General features: G+C 47.8%; 1 protein-coding gene across 1 annotated transcript in view; it reads left to right on the top strand.

Moving 5' to 3' along the window:
• Positions 1 to 8,665, top strand: part of trappc9 (trafficking protein particle complex subunit 9) — a 234,861-nt gene that overhangs the window by 114,075 nt on the left and 112,121 nt on the right. The window lies entirely within an intron of this gene.

The following is an 8,665-nucleotide window of genomic DNA, read 5'->3' as shown; positions in this document are numbered from 1 at the left end:
AGACATGAGAGGGGGAAGAGCTTGCATTAAGAATGAGGAGAGGAGAGGAGAAAGAAAGAAAGAAAGAAAGAAAGAGAGAAAGAGAGAGACAGAGAGAGAGGCATCATCTGAAACAGGACATGGACACACGCCCACTCAGAAATAAACAAACATAGTTGCCATCAACCAGAACTTTTGTTGTGAACCCCACACACTTATAAGCGCTTAGACTTTTTCCTACAAGAACTTTCTCTGCGAGTCTTGCAGGCCCAGGCACACGCAGCAGTGTGTGTTTGTGTGTTATTAGGATGGGATGACGCAGTGTTTGAAGTGGCGGTGGGATGGCTTTTAAACGGCGAGCGCTGGCTGGATGCTGCATGTGGGAGAAGCTTGCTTTCAAAAGCTTTTTGAGTGATCAAAGGCCCCACTCTGCCAAAAACACTCCCACTGTGTGTGTGTGTGTGTGTGTGTGTGTGTGTGTGTGTGTGTGTGTGTGTGTGTGTGTGTGTGTGTGTGTGTGTGTGTGTGTGTGTGTGTGTGTGTGTGTGTGTGTGTGTGTGTGTGTGTGTGTGTGTGTTTGTCTGTCTTTACCTGAGAGACAGTGGAGACAAAGAGAAGCATAATGCGCACACACACAGTAGCGCACATGCGCAGACACACACACACACACACACACACACACACACACTACTCTCTGGGGAATGATGTTTACTTGACCTGTTTGTGTGTGTGTTTTATTTGATGAGCGAAGAGGGAGGAGTTCCAGTTCCTCTGCCATCAGCCTGTTTGCTTTTTAGGCCCCTTGACTTTTCCTCTGCTGCAGCTAACAGTAGTTCTGGAACTATTTCCCAAGTCCATCAAAAGTGTTTAAGACCCTGGCCAGAAATAACATTATCTCGCTTCTCCTCTTACCACCTTCATCTCCAACCCCCCTCCTCCTCATCAGCAGTTCAGCATTTAGTTGTTCAATTATTTACCTCTCTTTCCTACACTTTTAAACAGTAATTGCTTTCTTGAGTGATCACACACACACATTTTTATGTAGCCTCTGCTCTTAATGTGTTTCTAATTGAAAACGTCAGCGTTTCTTTATAGGCCGCATAAGCTCTTACAAGTCTAGGTGATTCTTTAATGCTTGTTTGTTTGTGGCAACTATACCTTCAGGAAAAAACGCATCTCTGAACTCTATTGTGTGTGTGTGTGTGTGTGTGTGTGTGTGTGTGTGTGTGTGTGTGTGTGTGTGTGTGTGTGTGTGTGTGTGTGTGTGTGTGTGTGTGTGGAAGTAAGTAAACGAGAGAGAGGTTGTGTGTGTGTGTATCACTGGCCTAATGGATGCCACGGCAGCATGTTTGTTGTCACAGTTAGCTCGGCTCATTTACGAGAGTTCAGCATGCAGTCAATTTCATTAAGAGACGAGCGCGCCAGTCCTGCCGGTCCCCATTGTTCCAGACCCCGGTGGCTCCTCCGGCCCGCATTGTCTCCTTTGTTCATTGTTTCCCAAGCTCTAGCCGGAGGTGTTTTGATTAGCGCGCCGCTAGCCTAGCTACGACCCAGCACCGCCGCTTCCTCAGCTAATCATCGAAAGCACGGTGGAAAATTACTGGAGAAATCGTGATGCGTTATCTCATAACTCAAACTGGTATTTGCCGTCACCGCTTCTGGCAAGTCCCATGTATAATGCAAAGGAAAGTTCTCTTTTTCCAGCGATGTGATGAAATAACAAGTACCTCAATGGAGAATTAAACTTTTATAATTTCTGTTTAAGATTGCCGTATGGCCTACAGGGGCGAAATGTTATACAGGTGTTGGAGTAAATAAACCTCTGCAGTTGCCTTCCAAATTAACTCAGATATTAGTCCTGAGTTTGTACCTACGTGTAGGTAATGGCCTTATTTTCTATTTTATCTCGTATCCTAGTCATGTAGGTGTCATGTAAGAATCATACCTCCACGACTACCATAAGGCTGCTACTATTTACTCCAATTGCAGTTTTTACACTCTCTCTTTCTCCCTCTCTCTCTCCCTCCCTCTCTCTGTCCCTCCCCGTTCTCATGGCAGAATCAGTCCTAGTATCTAACAGTGAGTGGGCCCGAGGATTGCATTAAAGATCCGTCGGCACAAATGCCATCACCATCTGCCTGCACTGACAGCCTTCAGCACTCGCTCAGGGAGGATTTGGCCTGTGTGTGTACGCTATCTTCTACCAAAATGCTCACCTTTTGTGTGTTTGTGTGTGTGTGTGTGTGTGTGTGTGTGTGTGTGTGTGGCTGTGGCTGTGTTTGCACTGTGTGTGTGTGGCAGTGTGCGCTGTGTGTGTGTGTGTGTGTGTGTGTAAAAGATTGTGTGTGTGACTATTCTGAGCCTGTGACTCCAGTGTTGCTGAGCAGTGTAAGGGCCCAGTCTTTGACACAGCTGCTCAGGAGTTTGCGATTCACCTCCTGAAGGCAAACCCATCAGATCCAGCAAGCCTTTCAAATGGCATCAAACTACTGCAGCCACATGCCTCTCTCAGCAACTTTAAAACTCACACACACACACACACACACACATACATGCACACGCACACGCACATGCACACGCACATGCACACACCACACAAACACACACACACTTTCAGCCACCTACACACACACACACACTCACAAACGCACACAATTATACAGCCACAGACACACACACACACACACACACTCACAGCCACATACTCACAGATAATGATACACTACTGCAGAAAGAAAGAATGGAAATGACCTTCATTCTTCTGCTTATTGTTTTTTCTCTCTCTCTCAGCAGGGGTAGCTCTTACCACAGATACACCTACACACACTTTCATATCAACACAATAACTGTGAGCAAATATCTTGCTGTGACACACACACGCCTTATAGAGGACAACAACATATGATTTTCTCTCCAAACCCGGTTTGTATTTTCATATCTACCCATGAGGCCATTCTCCTGGTGTCCTGAGACCCTGCAGGGAGGCTGCCAGCCCAGCTGTCCTTAGACTGCCTCTGACTGCCTGGGGCTGCAGCTGAAGGCATCCTCTGGCTCCTCCATTATGACCACCACTGGCTGTGTCGGTGGCAGGGGGCTGGAGATGAGCTGTGCTCTGACTGGCTTTGGGATTCAGAGGTGGCAGTAGCAGGGAGGGAATGTGTGTGTGTGTGTGTGTGTGTGTGTGTGTGTGTGTGTGTGTGTGTGTGAGAGTGTATACTTGTATTTGTCCATATGTGTGTCTCAATTTGCACCCCGAATCTTTTGGAAAACAACAGGGTGGTGTTCATGATCAGATTGGTTTGCATAAGGTAGATTCTGAGTGGAGTGATCCGGGCTGGACTGGTGTGGTGTGGCACAGTGAGGGGCAGCTGTGTGCCTGTTCAGCAGGTCAGGTCTCATAGACAGCACAGTTAGCCTCCAGTTCAGCCCAGTCCATTCCAGCCCAGCCCAGCCCAGCCCAGCCCAACTCAGCCCAGTCCAGCTGAGCTACACACATGAAAAGCAAAACACTGCCATGACCCCCCACTGACTCCTTTCTTTTGTCTTTAACTCTGTCCCCCCTTGTTTTATAATATCTCTCTCTCTCTCTCTTTTTGTACTAACATCTCTTTCCTCTGTGAGGGGTTGATTTGATGTGACCTGGCTTTTATTGTGTCTGTCTTTTCTCTAGTTTCTCTTCACTTTTTTCAATCTCACACACACCGGTCCCCCCCCCTCTCTCTGTCTGTCTGTCCGTTTCTCTCTCTCTGTTTTTTCTCTCTCTCTGCCTTTTGAATGTAACATTTCCTGACTGAGATATGTTATGTGCTCAGTGAGCATGAGAGGTAGATGAGTGATGCCAGAGGCCACTCTTTTCCCTCTGACTAAGTGAAGTTTGGAAGGGAACAGGGGGGGACGGGGGGCGGCAATGGAGGTGGGGAGGGAATGAGAGAGAGAGAGTGGGGGGTATGTAAGGGAGAGAAAAGAAGAGGGAGTAGAGAAGGTGAGGCAGGGTGAAAGTAAGAAACAGAGAGCGAGAGGGAGTGAATCCTCTAAGCCCCACTGCTCCTGTTTGCTTATGAGCTGCTGCTCTGACCCGCGGCAGTGAGGTAATGTCTGTCACTTTCTCTCTCCCTCCCTCCGTCCCATTCCCCCTTTCCTCATGTCTCTTTTTGTCTTTCTCTCGCCCTCTCTACCCCCAGTCATCTCAGCCTTTCTCTCAGCCTCCAATCACTAGCTCTATTTCTCTGACTCTCTCTCTATCCCTCTATCCCCTTCTCCTCACTCCTCTTTCTGTCAGTGCTTCTCCTTCTCTCTTGTTCTCTCGCTTGCTTTATTCTTTACCCCCAATGTCCTTTTTCTGTTTGTGTCTTTCTTTCTCCCACCCTCCCTCTGTCTTTTCTTTTCTCCCATTCTCAATCCTCCAATGCAATATCTCACTCTATTCCTGGGTGTTTGTCTGTCTGTCTGTCTGTCTGTCTGTCTGTCTGTCTGTCTGTCTGTCTGTCTGTCTGTCTGTCTCTCTCTCTCTCTCTCTCTCTCTGTCTGTATGTGTGCGCATGTGTGTCCAAGCTGTTGGCTGCCGTTAGCAGCAGGGCGCACTCACACAGCTGGAGTCTGGGCCTCGGTGCTGGAAGGTGTGTGTGCCCTGCTAGGCCCCCGTTCCCCCGAGTGGAGCCTGAGCCCGGCCACAGAGAGCCCCTTACACCCTCCCTCTGGAGGTCCCACTCACCAGGCCAGCTGCTTCAGCGCTGACCCAGCTCAGACAGAGAGAGGGAGGGAGAGTTATGGAGAAGGAGGGAATGCGACTGCAGGCCCGAGTGAAGAGATAATTATGATTGACAAGGAGAGAGAAGGTGATGAGAAAGAGAGACAGACAGGGAGAGAGAGACAGATGGAGAGAGCGAGAGAGAGAGAGAGAGACAGATGGAGAGAGAGAGAGAGCCGAGGAGAGCAGATCTAAGTTGGAGCTGATCATCTCTAACGACACATGATTTCTCTGTGGGCGCTTCCTCCAATATCTGTGACATGGGAGAATACATGAGTATGAACTCATAAACACTAACTTCTCCCAACTCCCCTCTTTCTCTCTATCCCCCTTCTCTCTCTTTCTCTCTCTCTCTCTCTCCTCTCTGCTTTATCCTCACTGCTTTATGTAGGTCTCTGATCAACAGGCTCACCATCTTATTTTACTCCTCCAGCTGTTGATTGGTAATCATCATTCCATTGCTGTTGCTCTTATTTGTGTTGCCGCTTCATTGCATTCTCCCGCGCACACACACACACACACACACACATGCTAGTAAATGTAAGCAGGGAATACTTGTTGGAGTTGTTCAGCTATGTGCACTACAAATGGGAAGAATCCAGTCATGTAGGTTGTCTGTAGGGTGGGTGTTTGTGCATTCTGCAATGCATCGCATTCCTGACTCAACATCAACTCTGATCATTTCGTGTGCACATGTTAGACTGTGTGTTTGCACCGTTTTTTAATCCTGTGGAAGAACTTATTGGTCCCACAAATGTGTGTGTAAACTGTATGTAATGTGTGTAAAATCAAAAAGGTGTGCTTTCCTCAAGGGCCTAAATGATTGAGCTGTCGGTTAATGGATGGATCACAAGCTTAAGGCAGGGATTGTGTATGCAGTGGTTAGCTGTAGTGTTGACGCATACATTTCACATTTCAGAGCATCTTGTAACGGTCAGCATTTGGTTTGTATAAGAAGAATGTATGGTTTTGTGTGTGTGTGTGTGTGTGTGTGTGTGTGTGTGTGTGTGTCTGTGTCTGTGTCTGTGTGTGTATACTTGTATTTGTCCGTATTTGTGTCTCTATCTGTACCCTAAGGTAGAACTGCCAGTCACCACCATCATCATCACTGCCACATTACACTGTGTGCTCGCTTGTTTATTTCTGTGTGTGTGTGTGTGTGTGTGTGTGTGTGTGTGTGTGTGTGTGTGTGTGTGTGTGTGTGTGTGTCAGCTGGGCTCAGCTGGGTCTCTGGCTCTGGACTGCAGGTTCCTGTCTCCATTCCACTCACGCTTGCCTCATTACTGCACCAAGCTATTTATAGAGCACTGTGATTGAAATAGAGTCTCGTGGGAGAGAGAGCGAGAGAGAAAGAGAGAGAGAGAGGGTAGAAAAAGGGAGGGAGAAAGAGGAGAACAAGAGAGAGAGAAGACCGAGGGATATAAAGAAAGGGAGGAAAATATAAAGGAGAAAAGGGATGAAAGAAAAGAAATGGAGGGAGTGAGGGAGAGTGAAAGCGGCAGAGAGAGAGAGAGAGAAAGGTGCAGAGAAAATGAGAATGAGATGGAGAGAATCAGTGACAGAAAGACACAATGGGTGAAACAGAATAAGTAAGGGAAAGGGAGAACAAAAGTTAGAGAGAACAAAGAGAGCAGCGGAGCGATGAAGTGGATGGGGCACAGAGAGAGGGAAGAAGGGAAGAGGAAAGAAGGGAAAGGAGGAGTGGATAGGACTGCAGAGAAGAGAGTGCACTGTGAGGGCAGGAGAGGGCTGCGGACCCCTTTATGTTTTTTACAAACAGCATGAGGCAGAATAGCACTGAGCACACACACACACACACACACACACACACACACACACACGTGCTAGTAAATGTAAGCAGGGAATACTTGTTGGAGTTGTTCAGCTATGTGCACTACGTATGGAAAGAATCCAGTCATGTAAGTTGTCTGTAGCGTTGGTGTTTGTGCATTCTGCAATGCATCGCATTCCTGACTCAATATGAACTCTGATAATTTTGTGTGCACATGTTAGATGTGTGTGTGTGTGTGTGTGTGTGTGTGTGTGTGTGTGTGTGTGTGTGTGTGAGAAGATCCTCTTCAACTCCATATCACACCAGGACACAAACAAGCCCCCCTGCGTACATGTCAATAGTCTTTCATCTGGTGCAGTGCAGTGGATGGAAGCACGCTTCTGGCCTTTCATCCATACTATGCGGAAGCTCCATGACACCTCGGCGTCTAAACGCTGGATTGATCTCATTATTGTGGATGATCATCCGAGAGCAGCCATCTGTGGACTGTCCTCCCTGGGGAACTGTAGTTTTGTTTTGGTTTGATTTGCAGAGCTGATAAGGAGGTCTGTATTGGTATAGTGCATCAGCTTGAGTGTATGATAAAGTAGTTTAAAGTAGTAGTCAGTTCATGCACTGGTAGTTTCCTCTGGAATGATTTGCATGCAGTTCCAGTGAGTAGCTCTTACAAAAGAGTCAGTTGTCTGAAAAGTGAAAAATGAAAAATAACGGCATTGTTTACAAAATGACTGCTTCATAATTATCACAGTAATGAGAAAAGAAAAGAACACAACAAATACAGCACAAATAGTTTCCCCTATCTCACATATGCCGAGTAGAGTGATTCTGATGAAGAATCTGTACTGGGTTTACGTTAAGAGCACACATACACAATGTTCAAGTGAAACAGAGATGACGGCACTGCTGGTGTCTCTTGGTGCCCAAGCCATCTGCAATGTGAGCTGATGATGATGATGCTGGTGGTGGTGGTGATTGTGATGTGGTGAGCTCCTGCCCAAACCTCACCTCTGATTCAGCGTACGCACACTCCTCTGTTCTCTTTAAGCCTCCTCCTCCTCCTTTTTGCTTGCCCGCATTCCTGTCTTTCATCTGTCACTTCTCATTTCCTTGAGTAGGAGTCCCTTCCTCACCCCGCTCTCATTTGTCCTTCCAGGCTACCGTAGACTTCACTTTTTTCTGTCCTGTCCTGATCCTCAGTATTCATCATGCATCCTATTTAACCGGTGACCCAACCGCAACCCCCCTCTCAATCCTCTCGCATCTCTCTCTTTCCCCTTCCTCCTCGCTGTCACTCACTCTGTCCATCACTGGCAGAGCTGCGCCAGCAGATTCAGCCTCTCCCACGCACCGCAACCTGTGTCCCCACCAAGGCTGTGATGTCATCAGTGAACCAATCACGGTGCTAAAGGGAGGCCACGTGCTCCCCTTGAACCAATGACTGTTGGTTCTGTGCATAGAGGCCTTGACATCATCCACCAACGTGGTCACAAGCAGAAGCCACGGCTGCGTTTTTTTGCCGAACACACTCACCGTGACCGCTTCGTCACCTGGTGTGACATGTGCATTGCCCCTTGCATGCATGGTGTGCTCGGCCACACAGCTTCTCGCAGAAACCATAACGACACAATGCTCTTCTGCTCGGGGAATCTGCCAATCAGTGCGCACGCAGAAGCCACGGTGACGCCACCACCAACCAATCAGGGTTGGCCTAGCCGAATACTTCTCCCCCTCTCTTTCCGCCAGATTAGTGTCTGTCACCTTGCTAAAGCTTCAGATCTGAATCAGGGCTTTTTCTTTCTGAACGTACCAGGCCAGTTACCCTGCAGGCCCTACAGGCATCTAGCTTTGGAGTGCCATGATTGGGGCTTTTTTCTGTTGTGGCTTTTGTGGATGCCGCAGTGTTTACAGTAGTCACAGTCCGTGCCTTTATTTCAATTCTCCACACACACACACACACACACACACACACACACACACACACACACACACACACACACACACACAAAACACTTCCTAGCAGTTCTCAAGGAGTCACTGTGCGATTTTGCCCTCTTAAGCGTCGAGGGCTTCTTAAATCCCAGCTTTTAAAAAATGAATTGTGGACCCCGCGGCTAGACTTTGGAATTACTTACTGATGCTCACGCTGT

Source organism: Sprattus sprattus (assembly GCF_963457725.1).
Source record: "Sprattus sprattus genome assembly, chromosome: 4".
NCBI classification, from domain to species: domain Eukaryota; kingdom Metazoa; phylum Chordata; class Actinopteri; order Clupeiformes; family Clupeidae; genus Sprattus; species Sprattus sprattus.
The sequence above is the reverse complement of the archived record's forward strand: the minus strand, read 5'-3'. Positions and strand labels throughout refer to the sequence as shown.